The sequence below is a fragment of the Chlorocebus sabaeus genome, chromosome 28 (genome assembly GCF_047675955.1).
Source record: "Chlorocebus sabaeus isolate Y175 chromosome 28, mChlSab1.0.hap1, whole genome shotgun sequence".
Taxonomy (NCBI): Eukaryota; Metazoa; Chordata; class Mammalia; order Primates; family Cercopithecidae; genus Chlorocebus; species Chlorocebus sabaeus.
The window spans coordinates 1615254-1638616 of NC_132931.1; the positions used below are offsets into that span (position 1 = coordinate 1615254).

At 44.3% G+C, this 23363-nt stretch overlaps 1 protein-coding gene across 7 annotated transcripts in view; it reads left to right on the top strand.

Moving 5' to 3' along the window:
* The first annotated feature begins 4623 nt into the window (after positions 1–4623).
* Positions 4624–23363, top strand: part of RABGEF1 (RAB guanine nucleotide exchange factor 1) — a 78822-nt gene continuing 60082 nt past the window's right edge. For 2 of the 7 annotated variants that reach the window (XM_073012650.1, XM_073012653.1), the window contains exon 1: positions 4624–4748. The gene's annotated coding sequence lies outside the window, so the exon portion shown is untranslated. Of the gene's footprint in view, positions 4749–5088; positions 5181–23363 lie in introns of those variants that run through there. The other 5 variants (XM_073012651.1, XM_073012654.1, XM_073012655.1 and 2 more) reach the window with 4 other exon arrangements.

Below are 23363 nucleotides of genomic sequence, written 5' to 3' on the forward strand. Positions count from 1 at the left end.
GACCAGCCTGGCCAACATGGTGAAACCCCATCTCTACTAAAAATGCAAAAAAAATTAGCCAGGCGTGGTGGTGCATGCTTGTAATCCCTGCTACTCAGTAGACTGAGGTGGGAGAAGCATCTCTTGAACCCGGGAGGCGGAGCTTGCAGTAAGCCGAGTTCGCACCATTGCACTCCAGCCTGGGTGACAGAGTGAGACTCTGTCTCAAAAAAAAAAAAGAAGTTCTCAGACAGTGAAGGGGGAAAGGATTGCTGTGCAAGAGCTCAAACAGAGTGAAGCCCAAAACCAGCTGGGACCTGGGCCACAAGTCGTCGTGGGCCGGGTTCAGAGGACACGGTTGACCTGAAGCCAGGACTCACTGCAGTGAACAACCTATACCACGATATGGGGCCATTTAACTTGCCACATAGACAGAAGAAGAAGGAGAGTGGTAAGAGCGTTTGGGGCAAAGAGCATAAAGATGGTAAATTCAGGAAGTGAAAGGACACTGAAGGCTTGCGCTCTAGAGCAGCGATAATGGGGTTGAGGTGCAGAGACCTGATTTAAGAGCTGTCAGGGTTAGAATGGGTAGGACTTGGCAGGTGATGATGGTGAGGCAGGTGGATCACTTAAGGCCAGGAGTTCGAGACCAGCTCACTACAACATGGTGAAACCCCATCTCTACTAAAAATACAAAAATTAGCCGGGTGTGATGGCGGGCACCTGTAATCCCAGCTACTCAGGAAGCTGAGGTAGGAGAATCGCTTGAACCCGGGAGGCAGAAGTTGCAGTGAGCCAAGATCGCGCCACTGTACTCCAGCCTGGGCAACAGAGGGAGACTCCATCTCAAAAAACAAAACAAAACAAAATTTTATTTTTATTTATACACACACACACAGACATATACATACACACACACAAATATACATGTGCTCTAATGCAGAGAGAGAGAGAGAGAGAGAGAGAATTTTGCTATGCTGCCCGGACTGGTTTCAAGCTCCTGGCCTTAGGCAATCCTCCCACCTTGGCCCCCCAAAATGCTGGTATTAAAGTATTTATTTAATTTTAGGTGGTTTTTGTTTCTTGGGGGGGCTGTTTTTTGGAGATAGGGTCTTGCTCTATTGCCCAGGGTGGAATGTAGTGGCTGTTCACCGGTACCATCATAGCTCACTGCATCCTTCAACTCCTGGCTCAAGCAGTCTTCTCACCTCAGCCTCCTGAACAGCTGGGACCACAGGCATGCGCCACCACACCTGGCTATCCCACACAATATGAGACCAGGAAGTTGTCATCTGTGTGGAGAGGAATAAGTGTAATCCCATGTCGGGGGGTAGTCTAAAACAACTTGGAGAGTACCTTTAGATCTGGATTTTGGGGCTCAGCCTTGGCATGGGAAGGAAGCATGGTGTGTGGCAATGGTTACCAGACTTCTTCAGTAGTTTAAAACAATAAAAAAAAAAAAAATGAAAGACTGATACAGTGTTGTTCTCTTTTAATTTTGCCAAGGAAAGTCTTTAAAAAAAAAAACAAAAAACAAACCTCTGTTGTTCCTGTGAGGTAACACTAAAACGTGGCAAAACACAATCTCAACAACAGCAAAATAGCAGCTAGGTGTGGTGGCACTCGCCTGTAGTCACAGCTACTTGTGAGGCTTAGGTGGGAGGATTGGTTGAGTCCAGGAGCTGGAGTCTGCAGTGAGCCATGATCCTACCACTGTGCTCCACCCTGCTACTGCTAAACAGGTTAGCGGTGTCAGGAGGGTCTTCCCTCTTGCTGCTCGGTGTCTAGAACATTCTTGCCCAGATATTTGCATAGCACCACAGCTGGCTCCCTCATCTTTTATTCAGGTCACCTCACGAGGCCGCTCCTGTCTATTTTAAAGCTGCAAGCTTCTTGGTTGCAGTTTTTTTTTTTTTTTTTTTTTTTCTTTTTGAGACAGGGTCTTGCTCTGTCACCCAGGCTGGAGTGCAGTGGAAAGATCACTGCTCACTGCAGCCTCAACCTCCCAGGCTCATGTGATCCTACCACCTCAGCCTCCAGAGTGGCTGGGACTATAGGTACAGGCCACCATGCCTGGCTAATTTTTGTATTTTTAGTAGAGATGTGGTTTTACTATGTTGGCCAGGCTGGTCTCAAACTCCTGACCTCAGGTGATCAGCCCACCATGGCCTCCCAAAGTGCTGGGATTACAGGTGTGAGCCACCGCACCCGGCCAGTCCTCTCTGTCTTAACTTTCACAAGGAAACTTTGAATTGATATCCACTTTTTGTTACTGCTTTCCTCAGGCCTTTTCTGTCTTTAAAACCAACCTCTTCTGCTCAGCCCATTGAACACCCATTCTGGGCCCAGGGGCCTAGGCTCATGCCTGTAATCCCAGCACTTTGGGAGGCTAAGATGGTCAGATTGCTTGAGTCCAGGAGTTTGAGACCAGCCAGGGCGACATGGCAAAACCTTGTCTCTACAAAAAAATCCCAAAAACTAGGTGGGTGTGGTGGCACACACCTATCATCCCAGCTACTGGGGAGGGGGAGGCAGGAGGATCACTTGAGCCAGGGAGTTGGAGGCTGGAGTGCACCGAGATTGCACCACTGTGCTCCAGTCTGGGTGACTGAGATGCTGTCTCAAAAAAAAAAAAAAAAACACTCATTCTGTTTTACAGAATGGTTTATAGAATGGTGTGTTGCCTGATTCTGTAATCACAAAAGTCTGTTAAGATCTTTAAAGTAAATGCTATTCTGTCTTTTGGTAATAGCAATTACCACCATCTAATGTACTACTGTAAATTTATTGTTTATTCCCTCCTCCACCTCCTTGGCACAGGAACTTTGTGTTTTGTTTGTTTGGTTTTGTTTTGAGACGTAGTTTCACTCTTGTTACCCAAGCTGGAGTGCAATGGCGCAATCTCAGCTCACTGCAACCCCCACTTCCCAGGTTCAAGTGGTTCTCTTGCCTCAGCCTCCCAAGTTGCTGGGATTGCAGGTATGCACCACCACGCCTGGCTAATTTTGTATTTTCAGTAGAGATGGGGTTTCTCCATATTGGTCAGGCTAGTCTTGAACTCCTGACCTCAGGTGATCTGCCCGCCTCGGCTTCCCAAAGTGCTAGGATTACAGGTGTGAGCCACCGCGCCTGGCCTTACTTTTGTTTTATACTGTTGTACCCTCAGCAAAGCACACATTAGGCACTTAGGAAGAATCTGAGAAACGAATCAATTAATCCCCACTTTAACAATAACGAATAATGACTAGAAATTCAGGCCGGGCGCGGTGGCTCATTCCTGTAATCCCAGCACTTTTGGCGACAAAGGCTGGTGGATCACTTGTGGTCAGGAGTTCAAGACTAGCCTGGTCAATATGGTGAAACCCTGTCTCTAGTAAAAATACAAACATTAGCGGGCGCGGTGGCTCACGCCTGTAATCCTAGCACTTTGGGAGGCCAAGATAGGCAGATCACTTGAGGTCAGGATTCAAAACCAGCCTGGCCAACATGGTGAAATCCTGTATGGACTAAAAATACAAAACAAAAACAAAAAAACAAAAACAAAACAACTGGGCGTGGTGGCAGGTGCCTGTAATTCCAGCTACTCAGGAGGCTGAGGTGGGAAAATCGCTTGAACCCAGGAGGCGGAGGTTGCAGTGAGCTGAGATCGCACGACTGAACTCCAGTTCAGAGTGAGACTCTCAAAAAAAAAAAAAAAAAGACGGAAAAATTAGGCAACCTGTCCAAGAACACCGCAGCGATAATTAGCAAAGCTGGGATTTCTCACAGCCACAGCATAGTATTTTCTTTTTTTTCTTGCTATGACTGCACGTTACGCCATTGATGGCATCCAGGACGCACAGCAATTAGTATTTACTGTTTTAACATTCCTTACATGGGAATCACGTAAAGAATCACGTACACAGGATTCAATTTGTGACTCAACCATTAATACTTTGTGACACTGGCTAATTTATTTCACTTCTGGGTGTCGAGTATGTTGTTTTTGAGACAGGATCTCGCTCTGCTGTCACCTGGCCTGGAGTTCAGAGATGGGATCTCTGCACCCTCAACTTCCTGGGCTATCAAACGATCCTCCCACCTCACCCTCCCCAGTAGTTGGGACCACAGGTGCCCGCCATCATGCCCGGCTGATTTGTAAAATTTCTTTTGTAGAGACGGGGGTCTTGCTCTGTGGCCCAGGCTGGTTTCGAACTCCTGGTCTCAAGCGATCCTCCTGCCTGAGCCTCCTAAAGATTCAGCTGCTTTTGAATCAAGCGATCGCCTTAAGACCTTTTAACTCGAACACCTGTCACATCCTAGGATCCGCGAAGGGCTGAAACTCATAGTTTTTAAAGCGTCCCTCGGCGCAGTGGCTCTGCTCCACCTGCCATTCGCGCTACCACCGCGGCCGCAGCGTTGCCCTCCGGCTGCTGCGCGTCGGAAGCCGGAAGCAGGGACTGAGCCACAGATTAGGAAACGCCGGTTTCTCCAGGGCTCCCCAGCGCCCCAGCTTTAGCCCAGAGGCCGCCCTCTTCCATTTGCTCTTCGGCGTCAGGGCGTTACCCCACTTAGCTCAACGCTTTGGATCCACTCGCACTTCCTTCCGTCAAGAACCAAAGGCCCCGGAAGTGACGTTTACGCGCCGTGCGTGACGTGCGCTCGCTGGCGGTGCCGGGGGCGGGGCGAGCAGGAGGGTGGGTGTGAGGCGGGAGCGAACCTGGGAGCCCCGACTTACCCGAGCGAAGCGGGAGAGCGGCGGTTTGGACGCCGGCGGAGACGCGGGCGAGGTACGGAGCGGACGGACTGGAGCTAAAAGCTGCCCAGCTCTCAGCTACGGGAGGGGGAGGGCGGGGCGTCTCGGGCTGGGGGCGGCAGGGCGATCGGTCCGTGCCGTCCGCGGGGCCGGGGCAGTTGCGCGTCGGTGCCTCCCGCTGTCCTTCGTCCCACATTCCGTCCCCCGTCACTGCCGCCTTCCCTGTTCCAGGCCGCCCTCGGCTCCCTTAATCCTCACAGTGCGCGGCCTCTACGTCCCAGGCGCTTGTTGCCGGAATCTCCATCGCCGGCCGAGCCCCGACGGCCTGACGCGGAGCATTTCCTGGCCACCTCCCTCTCCGGCGGCTCCCCTCGGCCTGGCTCCCACCTTCCGTCCAGGCCGCTAGCTCCGAAGCAACACCTGTGGTCGCGCGGGGCCCCTCCCACGACCTCCCCGGAACGCGCCGGTATGGGACACTCGGACCCAGACCACAGCCCCCGGCTGCGGCAGGGGCGCTGGTACTTGATCCCGCGTCACTCTGGGGGGACAGAAGCGTCCCGGAATTGGGAGGGGATTTGAAGCCTGTGGTCCTGACTTCCACCCCGTGGCTGAGGGCGAGGCTGCGGGGCTGGGGTTAGGAGCAGAAGTCCCTACTTCCTAACTGTCTGGGAGGAGAGCCGAGGGATGCCCATCACGGAAGTTTAGGGAGAGAGAGGGAGGGACTCTGCCGCTTTGGAGGCTAGGTCATAGGCAGCTGGCGGTGTCTCAGCGCGGGTGACCAATCCTTGTGGTTGGGAAATGTGTCGTGGGCGCCCGTGGGCTCGTTTTGCCTTTACGATTAGGTAGGAAATTTTCCCAGGACGAGTTTACAGGAGCACCTTGGGAGTTGGTTTTTGGCTTGGAGAGCTACTTTCCCCCCTCTAAACCTAAAACTGCTTTGTTTTTCTTTATTATTTTTTTCGAGATAGGATCTCACAGTGTTGCCCAGGCTGGTGGCAAACTCCTGGTCTTAAGCGATCCTCCCGCCTCGGCCTCCCAGAGTACTGGGATTATAGGCGTGAACCGGATTCTTTAACTGTTGTTGAAGAGTCTGTTCTGGCCGGGCGCGGTGGGTCACTTCTGTAATGCCAGCACTTTGAAAGGCCGAGGCGGGCGGATCATGAGGTCAGGAGATCGAGACTATCCTGCCTCACACGGTGAAACCCCGTCTCTACTAAAAATACAAAAAAAAAAAAAAAAAAAAAAAAATTAGCCGGGCGTGGTGGCGGGCACTTGTAGTCCCAGCTACTCGGGAGGCTGAGGCAGGAGAATGGCATGAACCCGGGAGGCGGAGGTTGTAGTGAGCTGAGATTGCGCCACTGCACTCCAGCCTAGGCGACAGAACCAGACTCCATCTCAGAAAAAAAAAAAAGTCTGTTCCTTAAAATTGTTGTACCAAGATACTTGCCAGAGATACAAGAAAATGTGATTATATTATTAATATTTAATGATAAATAACATTTTGCTTTTAAGAGTTACTGATTCATATCCGCAGGATTAAGAAATGTTCAGGATTTGAATTTTTAATGACCTTCTAAGCAGTCATGTTTCTGCTCTGCTCTCTAGAAGTTAGCCAGTTAAGGAGAAGGGACAGTCAAGATACTTTGAAAACAGTGTGGTAAGCAGTGTGAGCTAAGATGGAGCACTGAGGAAGGAGCCGGGCATTTAGGCCATGCTGTTGGGTGTGGGGCCTGGAAGGGATCAGGGAATACTTTCTGCAGGTGTCCTGAAGAATGAGTAACATTCAGACTAACAGGGTGGAGTGATGGAGAGGGGCGAACCAAAGGAGAGGAGACCAGTAACTATAAGGAGGTGCTTATTTATTTGGAGACAGGGTCTCACTTTGTCACCCAGGCTGGAGTACAGTGACAAGATCATGAGTCACTGAAGTCTCAACTGCCTGGGCTCAAGTGATCCTCCCACCTCTGCCTTCCGAGTAGCTGAGACTGCAGATGGGTGCTGTCACACCCAGCTGATTTTTAAATATTTTGTAAAGATGGGGTCTTGCTGTGTTGCCCAGGCTGGTCTCAAACTCCTGGACTCAAGTAATCCTCCTGCTTCAAGTGTCCCAAAGTGCTGAAATTACAGGCATCAGCTACAGAGCCTGGAGGGTGGTTATTAAAGAGAAAAAGTGCAGGACAGACATACAGGAGCTTAGGATTTATCTGATGGTAACAGAACCAGGGAAGGGTTTTTAGCTGGATCCTTGTGTGGTTAAAATGGGTTTCTCTGGCTGGGCGCTGTGGCTCATGCCTGTAATCCCTGCACTTTGGGAGGCCGAGGCAGGCGGATCACGAGGTCAGGAGTTTGAGACCAGCCTGAACAACATGGTGAAACCCCGTCTCTACTAAAAACACTAAAATTAGCTGGGCGTGATGGTGCCTGCCTGTAATCCTAGCTACTCAGGAGGCTGAGGCAGGAGAATTGCTTGAACCCAGGAGGCGAATGTTTTGGTGAGCTGAGATTGCACCAGTGTACTCCAGCCTGGGCAACAGAGCGAGACTTCATCTCAAAAAAAAAAAAAAGGAAAAGAAATGTGTCTGTCTCTGTCTGTCACTCAGGCTGGAATACAGTGGCAGAAACATAGCTTACTGCAGCCTCCACCACCCAGGCTTAAGCGAGCCTCTGTCTCAGCCTCCCAAGTAGCTGGTACCACAGGCCTGCCACCTACTAATTTAGCTTGCCTAGCTAAATTTTTTTTTTTTTTTTTTTTGATACGGAGTCTTGCTCTGTCGCCCAGGCTGTTGTGCAGTGGTGCGATCTTGGCTCACTGCAAACTCCGCCTCCCGGGTTCACGCCATTCTCCTGCCTCAGCCTCCTGAATAGCTGGGACTACAGGTGCCCGCCACCATGCCTAGCTAATTTTTTGTATTTTTAGTGGAGATGTGGTTTCACCGTGTCAGCCAGGATAGTCTCAATCTCCTGACCTTGTTATCCACTCTCCTTGGTATTCCAAAGTGCTGGGATTACAACTGTGAGTCATCACACCTGGCCTAAATTGTTTTGTAGAGATGGAATCCCTATATGTTTCCCAGGGTGGTCTCCAACCCCTGGCCTCAAGTGATTCTCTAGCCTCAGCCTCCCAAAGTGTTGGGATTACAAACATGAGCCACTGCACCCAGCCCTAACGTGGAATTTTATGTAGCTCTTACACACAGGCTGCTATGTAGCTGATAAGGATAAATGTTTTCAGTGTGGTGCTTGATTATTTGCTCTTTTTTTTTTTTTTTTTTTTTTGAGACAGTCTTGCTCTGTGACCAGGCTAGAGTGGTCTTGGCGTAAGTGACGTAATCTTGGCCACTGCAACCTCTGCCTCCTAGGTTCAAGCAATTTGTCTGCCTCAGCCTTCTGAGTAGCTGGGACTGACTATAGGCATGCGCCACCACGCCCAGCTAATTACTGCTGTCTTGTATTTTAATTTTCTCTGCTTATTAGATGTTTGAAGTGATGCCAGGCATGGTGGCTCACGCCTGTAATCCCAGCACTTTGGGAGGCCAAAGTGGGAGGATCGCTTGAGGCTAGGAGTTGGAGACCAGCCAGGGCAAAATAGCAAGACTGCATCTCTACCAAAAAAAAAAAAAAAAAAAAAAAGATGCTTGAAGTGAATGTATACTTATTTTCTAGTTGTTTCTTTCTGTAAGGATGTCTGACCCAGCTAATTTGTAAACAGGAATTCTACATTCATTTATCTCTACATTCTCAACACCAGTTGGGCACACAAGTGTTTAATCAGTACTTAACTGATTTTATAAGAATAATTCATTGATTTCTTTGAATTTTGTTGCTGGTTTTCAATGAAAAAAATGTTATCAGTACTTACTCATTGTGATGTCTACATGTAGAACTAAGATTCTGTTTACTTATGTGAGTCTTTGGCTAGAGACATAGAATTTCTGTCTGGACTGTGAGTTTAATTTCTGGCACTTGTGGTTTTATTGGCTGCAGAGCAAACATCTCTAGCAGAGATATCCCTCAAATGTAGGAAATACCTGTGTAAACCTAACACCTGTGACTGAGATAGAAATGGTACCAAGTGAGTGGCTTCTTAGCCCATCAGTAAAGGTATCACACCGTAGGCCGGGTGCGGTGACTCATACCTGTTATCCCAACACTTTGAGAGGCTGAGGTGGGCAGATCACTTAAGGCTAGGAGTCTGAGACCAGCCTGGATCAAGATGGTGAAACTCTGTCTCTACTAAAATACAAAAAACTTAGGCATGGTGGTGTGCACCTGTGTTCTCAGCTATTCAGGAATCTTTGGCACAAGAATCTCTTGATCCCGGGAGGCGGCGGTTGCAATGAGCCAAGGTCATACTACTGCACTCCATCCTGGTCAACAGAGTGAAACTCTGTCTCAAAAACAAAACAAACAAACAAAAAAAAGTGATCACACTAAAACCAAGAGTTTCAGACTGGTGCAGTGTCTCATGCCTATAATACCAGTGCTTTGGGAGGCTGAAGTGGGAGGATCGCTTGAGCCTAGGAGTTCCAGGCTGCAGTGAGCTGTGATCAAGCCACTGCACTACAGCCTGTGTTGGCAGAGTGATACTGTCTCTATAAAAAGAAGTTTCATAGTACAGACCAAACATCTTGAAAGTCTTATTAAATGCACACTTCTATCATAAAGCACTGTAGAAACATCATGTGTGTTACTTCACATGGCTGAAGTGAGTTTAAATAATCTGGACTATTGTTACAATATGTAAACATGCGAAATTACAGTTATCCCACTTAATACTATTTAACTTATGTTTATCTGTTTGATGTTTGGATAAAGGTCCTAAAATGCTTTAGGAAAACATTATACTTTTATGGTGCTGTTTTCAAGTTTCCTGTGAAATTCCTGTTTTCAGTGAAGTTACTGTCAGTGGGATACAAAGTGTAATTTATAGTAGACCTTTTTTTTTCTTTTTTTGAGACAGAGTCTTGGTCTGTCACCCAGGCTGGAGTGTGGTGGCGCGATCTCTACTTACTGCAACTTCCACCTCCCCAGTTCAAGTGATTCTTGTGCCTCAGCCACCTGAGTAGCTGGGAATATGGGCTCCCGCCACCATGCCCAGCTAATTTTTTTTTGGTGAGGGGGCGTGGTGAGACTGAGTTTCACTCTTGTTGCCCAGGCTGGAGTGCAATGGTGTAATCTCGGCTTAACATCCTCTGCCTCCTGGGTTCGAGTGATTCTCTGGCCTCAGCTTCCCAAGTAGCTGGTGTTAACAGGCATGCGCCACCATGCCGAGCTAGAGACGGGGTTTCACCATGTTGGCCAGGCTGGTCTCGAATTTCTGACCTCGGGTGATCCACCTGTCTCGGCCTCCCAAAGTGCTGGGATTACAGGTGTGAGCCACCGAGCCTGGCCCTAGTGGAACATTTTGTTTCTGGTAGCATAGCTCTCTTGGCAATGGACACTAAGATGACCAAAAACCATGATTATGATCAATTAATTAAATGTGGTTAAAAGTCAGAAGTTAGAGTAAGTATGTGTTCATGAATGCGTAAAATATTACACACTGAGAGAGTATTAAGCTTTTTATTTTCCCCTGGTAACAGTGAGGAGATTGCTGAAATCTCTGAAGCAGGAATGTAGCAAGAATTTTGAGGGTTCTAAATTCTCTGCTGTTTCACGCTAAGGAATGGTTTGGCAGCATCCTCTATGCTAGGCACAGAACAACTCAGGAGGAATTGTACAAAGACCTTCTGAACCACATTTGAAGCTAGTCTGTTCAGTTCCCATTCAAAATAAATACACAACTGTAATTGAATTTATGGTGATTTGGTCTGTATTCTAAAATTAAAAATCGCTTTTGGGGGATTTTCACATACGGGTATATTTATAATTTTCTGTGTGCTTTGCAGTTAAAAATACATAATGAAAGTGTTTTATTTTTGTAGTTCCTCTGTTAGAATTTTCTAATTATAAGCACTTTCATTTTTCCTTTAGAAGGTACTTTGGAGCACATAAAAGAAAATGCGTTTAGAAATTGAACATAGAAAATGTTTATTAATCAAAGAAAATGTTTTCTTATTGTGCTATAATTTTTTTCAGTGGAATATATCATTTACTTGTTCCACATCTTGTTCCAGAAAGGATTTGTAATGACTTACAAAGATACATGTGACATGCTGTTGGTAACATACAGAGATAAGTGGGTGAGGAATTCAGGACTGAGGGGAAATTAAGATGGAAACAGGAATGAACTGTGTACACAGAGCACTTGGACTGAAGTCTTACGTGTTAGAAGGCCACACATTTGGCTTTGCTTTTGAGTAGCCAGTACAGAGAGAAATATAATCAGTTACATGGGTCAGTGACCGTAAGACAAAAGAGATCATTTCTGGTTTGGATTCCCAAAGACTCTTTACAGCATGCGTTTCAAAGGCCTAATTGTCGTTTTACTTTATGTGTTAGTAAAACTCCTTATTGGCTTTTTGTGTAAGACGGTGATATAACATCAAAACATTCCATAAAAACATTTCTCTTGCTTGCAAAATAATGTGATCCGAGTACTTAGATCTCTAGACTGATTTAAGGATCTGTTTTAGATTATCTAGATAAGTAGGTAAATTGCACATTCTTCAGCTACCTTCCATACTTTCTCAGTGGATCTTTTGTAATGAATTTATCAGCAGTGGAGTTTGAGTTTGTGCTTCCTGACAAGTTCCTTGAGTGCATCTGTTTTCTGTTGTTGGTGAATCACGGAGCCATATGTTTTTAACAGGCATGCTTTATCATGGGGGTATCACAATGGAACAGTCTGACACGGGCACATATTTGTTTGTTTGTTTTTTGGAAGAAAATCACTTTATTCTGATTAACTCAACAAAGAATAAAATCATAACAGCTAGTTTAAGGGTGCCACACAAACATCTACCCAGCCATCTTAATGAAATTCTGCACAGTAAGAACACCCTTTTCCATTGCAGTCCTGAAGCAGGGAAGCTATGAGAGAGGAGAGGTTTACCTGACGATTATACTTTATACCTTCACTATCAATTGTATTTGTACACTAAATAACTTGGTTATGAGAGCTAATTTTCCATTTCTCCAATTCAGACTTTCTGATTAGACCAATCTGTTTGCAAGTCTGCACTGTTTCAGCACCTTATTGAAACCCTCACAGAGTTTCCTGTCACCTTGGTTCTGGGCACACTCCAAAAACTGTTTTATGTCATAGGAGCAAGACCGCTGCTGCCGTGCCAGCTGGGTTCCCTGAGGCTCGTGGTAGGTGGTATCAGGCCTTGAGGCTCACCATGACTTCCTTCACCAAAGCCTCAGTGGTGGCATGACCCAGTGTGTGTCCAACAGGGGCACATATTTGAATGAAAGCCATTTCACCTCCATACAGAGATGGGCTGAGGGAATACCAAACAGACTGAAGATTCATTTCTGGAAGTAGGTTTCGCGATGCGAGCGCCAACACAGAGAGCATTGTCTTGAAAGCCCAGGCATATGATTTATTTTTAAAATGGGAGCAGATCCACTCATCTTAGATGAAATATCCAGTAAGTTGTGTTGTCTGTATTTTGCTCCAGCTGAAGAGTTGTACTTTCAAGTAATAATAGTTCAGATTTATCAAATGCTAACAGGAGCCAGGCATTGTGCTAATGGAGAGAGACCATCCTTATTCACTCCTACTCAGTAAACTGGGTGAAACTGCCCTTGCCTAAATATAGTTATGTAATGCTATGTTTCCTTAATTGTATGTTTCCTTAATTGTAAAGCTTTTGACATTGTTTTCTAAATGTGTTCCTCAAAAAGGAGTTGGGCTGGTGACCAAAGCTTTGAATAGAATATTGTAAGAAAGCAAATACAAAGTGTAAAAACAAAAAACACCTGGCGAGGTGTTGTTCACCTGTAGTCCCAGCTACTTGGGAGGCTGAGGCAGGAGGATTGCTGGAGGTCAGGTGTTAGAGGCTGCAGTGCGCTATAATTGTATCTGTGAATAGCCACTACACTCTAGCCTCGGCAACAAAGCAAGACTCCATCTCTAAAAACAAACAAACAAACAAAACTATAGACTAACGAAATAGAATGTCTAAAACTTATCATAACTGGTGTCTCACGAGATAATATGCTTGGGTCCTGTTTAGCAAGTTGGATTATACTTTTATTTGTGTAAATTTATTGGCCATTACAGTTGGGGTTGTATTGAGAATGTAGATTTTGTCTAGTGAGAGTGTAGATTTTATTTGTAATGAGTGCATGTGGATTTTATTTGTCTAGGGTTTTAAATGTTGTATAGTCGGCCGGGCGCGGTGGCTCATGCCTGTAATCCCAGCACTTTGGGAGGCCGAGGTGGGTGGATCATGAGGTCAGGAGATCGACACCATCTTGGCTAACACGGTGAAACCCTATCTCTACTAAAAATACAAAAAATTAGCTGGGCGTGGTGGCGGGCACTGGGGGGCTGAGGCAGGAGAATGGCGTGAACCCGGGAGGCGGAGTTTGCAGTGAGCAGAGATCACGCCACTGCACTCCGGCCTGGGCGACAGAGCGAGATTCTGTCTCAAAAAATAAAAAATAAATAAAAATAAATGTTGTATAGTCATGAATGGACACTTTTTAATACCATGTATGAGAAATTCAATGGCAAAGTGCTTTCATACCCATATGCTAACTGCTGATGCTTTTATAAAACATTATTAAGGTGTTACTTGCCCCAGGAAATACAGTGTTTTATGAGAGAGACAGTACTGAAATTCAGTATTTAAGTTCTTTAAATTCAGCTATATTGAGTAGACACTGCTTTCTCCCAAGAGCCTATTTTTGGCTTGTGACATATTAGGGAACAAATTGCAGACACAGTTTTTTCGTTACCTGTAAGAGCACTTATAGGATGTAAGCTATTTCCTTAAAGAGGAATTTTTGGCTTTTCAATACTTCCATCTAGTAACTCAGTGCATTAAAAGATACATATTTTTCTAGTGCTATAAATGCATTGGTACACTTAAATATACACACATATAATGGTGCTTGAGAAATAAGTTGAGATTATTTTAAGGTTAAGGTTCTTAGATTCTGACAAAAACTGGTCAGCCAGTTGGACTACAGGTCCAACCAGTTCAGCCCCAAACATAAGCAATAGTGATTATGATAGTGATTCTGCCATTTAGGTCAGTGAAATGCAAAGATTTCAGTTTCATTCTTCAGCAAATGCTTTACGTGTGTTTGGAGAAGAATCTGAGTACTAGAAAATACTTTTCTTCTGTGTTCGTTCTGCTGTTAAATATACGGTTTGAATTATTAATTTTAGAAATTATTCTTTTCAGATCTAGAATTTCAGTTTGACACTTAACAAATTCCAGTTTGCAGTTGAAATTCTTAATCTTTTTATACGTTTTCCCTCTTTTCTTTTTCTTATTTTTTGAGACGGAGTCTCTCACATTGTTGCTTAAGCGGGAGTGCAGTGGTGTGATCTTGGTTCACTGCAGCCTCTGCCTCCCAGGTTCAAGCAGTTCTTCTGCCTCAGCCTCCTGAGTAGCTGAAATTACAGACGTGTGCCACCACACCTGGCTAATTTTTGTATTTTTTAGTAGAGACAGGATTTCACCATGTTGGCCAGGCTGGTCTCAAACCCCTGACCTCAGGTGATCCACCCGCCTCAGCCTCCCAAAGTGTTGGAATTACAGGTGTGAGCCACCGCGCCCGGCCTTCCCTCCTTTTTTCTGTTTTTAAAAACATACCATTAAATAAGTGTTTCTGGTAAAATCAAGTATAAATCATCTGAGCATCTATTTCTATTATCTGCTTTTTCTGTTGGTTTTTAGTTTTCTGAATGTGAGGCATTGTGAATACAGTAAGGGTCTGGATGATGCTGTTTTTCAGAGAAGAAATCACTGTTCCTTTTGCTAGGCAGGTAGAGTGGGGCTGATCACCTAATACTGCTAGAGACTGAGCTGAGGGTTGAGGTTGTGTTGCAGGTTGGATAAGGCTGCATTTCACTCTGATTCGCCCTTATTCCTAGCAGGTACCCACCTAAGCCTTTCAGTTGACAGTCTGGTGAGTTTATAGGAGTCCCTCCCCAACAGTGGTTTTATACTGTCATACTTGTCTTTTGAGAACAGTGAGATTGCTGAAAATTTCACTCTTGATTTTCAGAGGCTTTCAGTTTTGTTTTGAAACTTTCCCTGTGTGGCTGTAGAATTTGGATTATATCTTCAGGGGAAAACCAGCCTCCTCCCCAGACCTTTGACTCCTATTTCACTGGGCTCTTGAGCCCCAAAAGTCGTAATCTTAGGCGCATTGACTTACATCTGTAATCCCAGCACTTGGGGAGGCCAAGGTGGGAGGCTCACCTGAGCCCAGGAGTTCAAGACCAGCCTGGGCAACAAAGACCTCGTCTATGTAAACAAAAATAAAAAAAAACTAGCCAGCTGTGGTGGCTTGAACTAATGGTACCAGCTACTCAGGAGGCTGAGGCTCAAGATTGCCTGAGCCCAGGCATTCGAGGTTGCAGTGAGCCATGATTGTGCCACTGCATTCCAGCCTGGGTGACGGGGAGACTCTGTCCCAATTTTAAAAAGTCTTGGCTGGGTGCGGTGGCTCACGCCTGTAATCCCAGTACTTTGGGAGTCCGACGTGGACGGGTCACAACAAGGTCAGGAGTTCGAGCCCAGCCTGGCTAACACAGTGAAACCCTGTCTCTACTAAAAATACAAAAATTAGCTGGGTGTGGTGGTGGGCACCTGTAATCCCAGCTACTGGGAGGCTGAGGCAGGAGAATCACTTGAAACTCGAAGGTAGAGGGTGCAGTGAGCCGAGATCACACCACTGCACTCCAGCCTGGAGAACAAGAGTGAAACTCCGTCTCAAAAAAAAAAAAAAAGTCTTGATTTTTGTCTCTTCCAAAAGCTCTCTCATGGTTCCTCATATTCAGAAAAGGGTGTCTCCCACTGGGAATGAAGTCATGAGAATAAATGGACATTTTCGTAATTGTGATGTTTTCTTTATCTCAAAGGTAGTTCCTAGCAGTATCACCTGGAAACTTGTTAAATTCAGATTCTCAGGCCCTATCCCAAGCCAGCTGAATCAGAAACCCTGGGGTAGGACCCAGTACTCTGTGTTTTAACTAGTCTTCCAAGTGATTTTAATGTGCGTTGAAGTCTGAGAACCTCTGCTTGTCAGGTTAGTTGTTTGCTGTTTAATTTTTTTTTTTTTTTTTTTTTTTTGGAGATGGAGTCTCACTTTGTCGCCCAGGCTGGAGTGTAGTGGCACAATCTCGGCTCACTGCAAGCTCCGCCTCCTGGGTTCACGCCATTCTCCTGCCTCAGCCTTCTAAGTAGCTGGGACTACAGGCGCCCGCCACCACGCCCGGCTAATTTTTTGTATGTTTTTTAGTAGAGACGGCATTTCACCATGTTAGCCAGGATGGTCTCGATCTCCTGACCTCGTGATCTGCCCGCCTCGACCTCTGAAAGTGCTGGGATTACAGGCGTGAGCCACCGTGCCCGGCCTGCTGTTTAATTTTTTACTCCCACCTTTACTGAGCCCTGGAGAGCGTGTAAGGGACAAAAGTGAGAGAACACTGTCTCTGCAGGTGCTTTGCCAGTCTTCTGGTGAATCGTTTGAGAAGCTTGGAAAACATCTGTTGAGTACCTGCTCAGTTCCTGGCACTTGCTAAGTGGCGAAGAGCATGGGGTGGACATGTAGGCAAGTAATTGTAATAGGACATGAGTGTTATAATGGCTGTATTTATAAAAAGCTACAGGAACTGGAGAGAGAATTATCCTGTCAGTGGGGAAGATGGAGTCAGATGTCCCTTGATCCTTGAACAAGGTAGGATTTGAAGGTGAGCAGACACAAGGGTATTCTAAGTGAGTTCATAAATAGGATGACCATGTAACTTACTATCCACAGGAGGTCACTTTTGAGAATCAAAGCGGGTGCTTTTAGGCCAGGACTGTTGCTTGCTCACTGGGGTGTATGACTGCCCTATCTGTAAAGAACAAGTGATGCTGTGAACCCAGAGTTTGATGTAAATTTGTGGAAAACTCATTTCTTCTAATTATTTGTAGAGTTTATAACAATTCTTATTGGATGGTATATTTTTTTCCCCAGGGCTGCTGTAAAATATAACAGGCATACTTTAGAGATATTACGGGTTTGGTTCCACACCATTGTAATAAAGTGATTCACACAAATTTTGGGGTTACCCAGTGGATAGAAAAGTTGTATTTTGGGCCAGGCTCCTTCTGCATCTCTGTGTTCTAGTTGGGGTGGGGTAATTTTCCTTTCAGTTTGAAGAGCTCTCCCTGGTATTTCTTCCAGTGGATGTCTTTGCATAACAGTTTTTTTTTTCTCCTCTGAAAATGTCTGGTTTTTGCCATCTTTTTTTTTTTTTTTTTTTTTTTTGAGACGGAGTATTGCTCTGTTGCCCAGGCTGGAGTGCAGTGGTGCAATCTTGGCTCACTGCAACATCTGCCTCCTGGGTTCAAGCGATTCTCCTGCCTCAGCCTCCTGCGTAGCTGGGACTACGGGCGCCCACCAACACCCCTGGCTAATTTTTTGTATTTTTAGTAGAGACAGGGTTTCACTATGTTAGCCAGGACAGTCTCAATCTCCTGACCTCATGATTTGCCCACCTCAGCCTCCCAAAGTGCTGGGATTACAGGTGTGAGCCACTGTGCCAGGCCTTTGCCATCAGTTTTTAAAGGAAATAGTCACTGAGCACTGGATGGTAGGTGGGCAGGTTTTATCTTTCAGCTTTTTTTTTTTTTGTTTTAAGCCATTCATACTTTAGAATCTTTCAGCATTGTCAGGTTATCTTCTGGCTTCTATTATTTCTGTTGAGAATTTAGCTCAGGCTTGGGGGCTCACACCTGTAATCCCAGCACTTTGGAAGGCCACAGCGGGCAGATCACATGAGCCCAAGAGTTGAAGAGCAGCCTGGCCAACAGGGCGAGGCCCTGTGGCAACATGTGGTAGCTCTTTTCCAGTACATTGGCCTGTCCAGCTCAGTTAGATGTCATTTACATATGTGTCTTATACTTTAGATACAAAAGACTTCTTAAAAGCTTAGAGCATAACACGAATATTTGATTGCGCGTATCTAACAAATCTGAATAAATGCATTTCAGGTCTAGGCATTGCGTTTTGTATTTCTCTAAACCAGTGTGCGCGCGTGTGTATATATCACTTTACCCAGCCACAGCAAGTGATTACGGATGAAATGGCTGCAGCAAAACTAAAACTATGATATGCCTTTGAGAAAAAAATTCTGAGCTGAGTGCATTGGCTCATGCCTGTAATACCAGCACTTTGGGTGGCCAAGATGGGAGGATTGCTTGAGGCCAGAAATTCGAGACCAGCCTGGGAAATATAGCGAGATCCTGTAGTGGCTCACACCTATAATCCCAGCACTTTGGGAGGCCAAGGCAGGTGGATCACAAGGTCAGGATATCGAGACCATCCTGGCTAACACGGTAAAAATACAAAAATTTGTATGTAAAAATACAAAAAATTAACTGGGCATGGTGGCAGGTGCCTGTAGTCCCAGCTACTTTGGAGGCTGAGACAGGAGAATGGTGTGAACTCAGCAGGTGGAGATTGCGTCACTGCACTCCAGCCTGGGCGACAGTGAGACTCCATCCCCCCAAAAAAAAAAAAAATTAGCCAGGGATGGTGGTGCACACCTATAGTCCCAGCTACTTGGGAAGCTAAAGTGGAGAGGATCACTTGAGCCCAGGCAGTCATGGCTACAGTGAGCTGTAATCATGCCGCTGTACTCTAACCTGGGTTATACAGCAAGACCGTATGTCAAATAAAAGAAAAGAAGAAAAAAAACATAAAGAAAAGAAATGCCTTTAACAGAGACCACCTCATGTATTGCAGGTTGCTGTTACTTTAGGTGGAGTTAGGAGAAATAATTTTTGGTCAGTAACTTAGTGAATAAATTGACCATTTGTGCTGCTTCCCTGGGTGAGAGCATAGAGAAATGGTACAAAGTAGGCTACAGTAGCCAGATTATCTTGTATATAATTTTGAGCTGTTAGTCCAGAGAATGGCATGCTCAGATTAGAGTTACAATTTTGCTTAACCAAGGAGGGCTTGATCTAGTACAATAGAAGACTGTTGTCTGGAACTCATTCCTTAAGAATGCTGCCCTGCTTGCTCTGCTCATTCCAGCAGCAATCAACTCTACATTATGTTCCAGGGAGTTGATTATCATTTGGAATTATTTGTCCAGGCTAACGTTTGGACAAATAATGTTTTGTTATATTTAACATTAAAACTCTGACATTGACGTTCACATTCATTTTGGAAGCATATTTAATCATATGAAAGTTGGTGAACCTTGGATTACAGATTGGAAATACTAATAAGCCTTTTATTAGAATGATGGTGTCTTCATACCATGAAAGTGAGGACTGAAAGATATATAAGAGGAGTATCTATAAATCGAAAGAAAATAGTAATGATATGAAAAATGAGCAAAATCAGTTAAAGAAAATATACAAGTGCTAATAAATATCTGTAAAGGTGGCTAACCTTAGGGAAATGCATGTTAAATGATTTTTTTTGTTTGCCTGTCAGAGTGACAAAAAATTAAAGTTCAATAATGCTATGCTTATGAGGTTATGGGAGACCAGATTCTCTCATACACTGTAGGTGGGAATGTAAATAGTATATTTTGTCAGACCAGTTTGGTATATGTCAGAATTTTAAAGGCACATACCTTTGGCATTCCGTTTCTGTTTCTAGCACACTGTTCACATTTTGTGGTCTGTTCAAGGTCATGGTCTGCTCATAACCTTTTCCTGCTTGCCTTTCACAGATTTATAAATTTTGTTAGTACTATTTCTGAATGTAATAAAATACTTCATTGTCCTGTTTACTTCAGATTTTTTTTCTAGTCCCTTATTTGCTTTTATGTTTTGGCTACAGATAGCCTATTAAAAACTAGCTAGACGTTTCAGTTTATGTGTTTTAAGTATTGTTTCCTTTTTGACTTTTCCTGCAGTTTGTAACCTTAGATCCTCACCTCTTTAGAACTTTCCTGAATACTTAATTTCAGTTCTTTCCATTTTCTGTTTGTCTCTAAAAACTTTAACTTTTTAAAGATACCTGTAATTAATGTAGGGGGTATCAGATTGCTGACCAGTTATTGCAACACTATTTATTGAAAATTTCTCCTTCCCCTCCTTCTTCTAACATTAAATTACCTTATATATTATATTAGATTCATTTTTGAGTCAGTGTATACTGTAATGGTTTGTTTGACAGGTCTGTGAGTTCACAGTCTTCTAACTAGTTTGCAAATAAATTCAGAAAATTAATTTAGAAAATCAAAAAATAATTGAGTCTGTTTATTTTTGCTGACAGAATCATTTTGTTGAGTTCCAAAAAGTCTTGTGGGATTTTTATGGCCATTTGTAGTAAACTTACACATTTCGGAATGTTTGGCATGGTTATAACATTTATTTTCGCACATTGTGTTAAGTATCTTTCTGTATTTTTATGTGGATTATATTTTCTCATTAAAATGTTTTCTACAAGTCTTTACATATTGATGCTATTATGACTGAGATATTGTCTGTTACAAGAGTTCCACAGATTTCATGTACCTGTTTAGCTTATTTCACATAAATATGAATTCTTTTTGAAAGTTAGCCATTTTAAAGTTAATTTCTCAGCATTAATAGTGTTTTATTTTCTTCCTTTAGGCCTTCCAAATATATAGTCATACTCTCATATTACACAGTAAGCTCCACAATGACTGAAACGGTTTATTTTTACTTACATTTGTATCCCAAGTGCCTGTCGTACAGTAATCAATCAGTATATAAATATTTGAATGAATGCAGAGGGAACACTATAGGAATATGTACCATATACAGTAACTGTCTCTGGATGATGACTAAAACATTTTTTTCTGCTTGTCTATATAGATCAGGTTTTGTAAATAGTGAGTATTCTTTTCTAACTGGAAAAAAAATTAAGGGAAAACAATCACCCATAAGTTTCATTCCTTAACTGAGGTCAAAGGATAGCTTATTGTTTTGCTAGAATTGATTGGATGTTTCCTGTAAGTCCCAGATGAGTTGCCTGGAGAGAGGAGTGACTTCTGAGGGCATGACATTGAACCCAGGAATAGGAAGTGGACCCTCAAGAAGGATAGCGGGAAACTACTCACATCTGCAAAGTGTTTTTGTTTTGCTTTTCTGAGACGAAACTGGCTTGCATCCTGAGCCTTAAGAAGGAGTACTAATAGTTCTGGGAGCTTTGTAAGTAAGCTTTGTACCTCTCTGTCCTTTTTAGGGTACCTGGACCCGGAATAAATCCTAGCTCTGGGGCACAGTTTATAGAATCCTAACTGTCCCAGCAGCAGAGATCATTTTTACTCTGTTTTCCCTAACATGAGTGGGACCAATTGAATTGTGCATTCTTTATGTCCAGGTTGCTCAATCAAGCTCCTCTTTATTGGAATGCAGTGCTCCCACAGGAGCTGCATGTGGCCCCTCAGAGCTCCCTCCTGTAACCACCAGTGCTGGTGGTGGTTACCTGTCTAGGGACAGGTCTGTCTACCCAGGAGAGAAAGAGTTGAGTTTCACGCAGTTGATCCCCTATGTTTCTTCCTGTGTTTACAGGATATGCCGTCTGTAGCTCTGATGTCCAGTCTGGGTGTGCCGACTCTCCTACCTTCTACCGTAACAGACACTGTCACCACCACTACATAGCCTTTCAAATGATGGCACTCTCTTTTGGTGGTACCCTTGCTCTCTTTTTATACTTAGAAGCAGCAGAATGAGTGGTGTGTTTAACTGATACACATTGGTCCTGTGATAGTTGTTTATTTTTATTAAAAAATGTTCATGTGTGAATTTTAACAAAACTTTAAAATTTGGAACAATTAATGACTTCAAATCCATACGAAGCTGTGAAGATAGTACAGACAGGTCCTGTGTACTCTTCTAGTTTGCTTAATCTTACATAACTGTAATACGATGTCGAAACCAGGAAATTCATGTTTGTGCAACGTATGTGTATAGTGTCATGCACATTTTATCTCATACGTAGATTCCTGTAGCCACCACCATAGTCAAGATACAGAACTATTCCATTACCCCAAAGACTTCCCTCCTGCCTTTTTAGTCACATCCTGTGTCAGCAGTCCCCAGGGCTGCCCCCAGGTTTCGTAATTCGCTTGGGGCTCTCACAGGTCATACTTATTCCTTGCTATGGTTTGTTGCAGTGAGGGGATACAAAGCAGGATTAATAAAGGGTAGTTGTGCATTGAGCAGATTCTACAGGACACCAGCACTGTTAAGATTCGAAGAGTCTTCTCCCAGCAGAGTTGCCCAGGATGTGCTTACTTCCCCAGTAAACTCTAGCAACACGTGTGAAGTGTTTTTTATTGTGAAAGCTCAGGTACGCCTCAGAATCCAGGGTTTTTATTGGAGGCTGGTCACATAGTGTATTCATTCGTTCATTCTCACATTGCTATAAAGAAATACCTGACTCTGAGTCATTTATAAAGAAAGGAGGTTTGATTAGCTCACAGTTCTACAGGCTGTACAGGAAGCATTGCAACTTCTGCTTCTAGGGAGGCCTCAGGAAGCTTCCAATCACAGTGGAAAGCAAAGGGGGAGCAAAGTGTCTCCCCTGGTGGGAACAGGAGCAAGAGAGAAGGTGCTACACACTTTTAAACAACCAGATCTCACAAGCACAGAACCATAGGGGATGGTGCGAAACCATTCATGAGTAACTGCACCATGATCAGATCACCTTTCACAGGCCCCACTTCCAACACTGGGGATTACAATTCAACGTGACATTTGAGTGGGGACACAGATCCAAACCATATCACATAGGCATATGCGACTTTATATCACATAGACTTTATATCACATATCACATAGGCTTTGCGACTGACTCCAGAAGGAAAGCAGGTGTTTACCATAAATCATACAGTTTGCACAAAATATCTAGACAAGCTGGAACAATGTGGTTCAGTACCGTAACCATACAAAACACCCTTATCACTTAGGGCATAGGGCTAGTACAAGACCTCAGTTTCTAGGAGCTGACCAAGGGCCAGTCTCACATGCAGGCCCGTCTGAGAATGTGCATCATTTGAGCAAGTCAGGCTTGCTGGGTTAACTGTTTATACCAATTTCCTTCCCCTCCTCTCCCTTGCTTTCACCACTCTTAACCTGGAAAAAGCACTAATTTGTTCTCCTTATCTGTAGTTTTGTCATTTGGAAAGGTTGTATGAATCCTAGAGTATTTGAACTTTCAAGATGGAGTTTTTCAAAAACTCAACATGTTGCCCTTGAGCCTCCAGGTTTTTACATGTGTTAATGGTTTACATGTGTTAATCCCTTGTAAAGTTGATTAGCATGTATAATTTTTTTTTTTTTTTTAAAGACAGAGTCTCACTCTGTTGCCCAGACTGGAGTGCAGTGGCATGACCTCAGCTCACCACAACCTCTGCCTCCTAGGTTCAAGTGATTCTCTTGCTTCAGTCTCCTGAGTAACTGGGACTACACCACACCCGGCTAACTTTTGTATTTTTAATAGGACGGAGTTTCACTCTGTTGGCCAGCCTGGTCTCAAACTCTTGACCGTGTGATCTGCCTGCCTCAGCCTCCCCAAGTGCTGGGATTACAGATGTGAG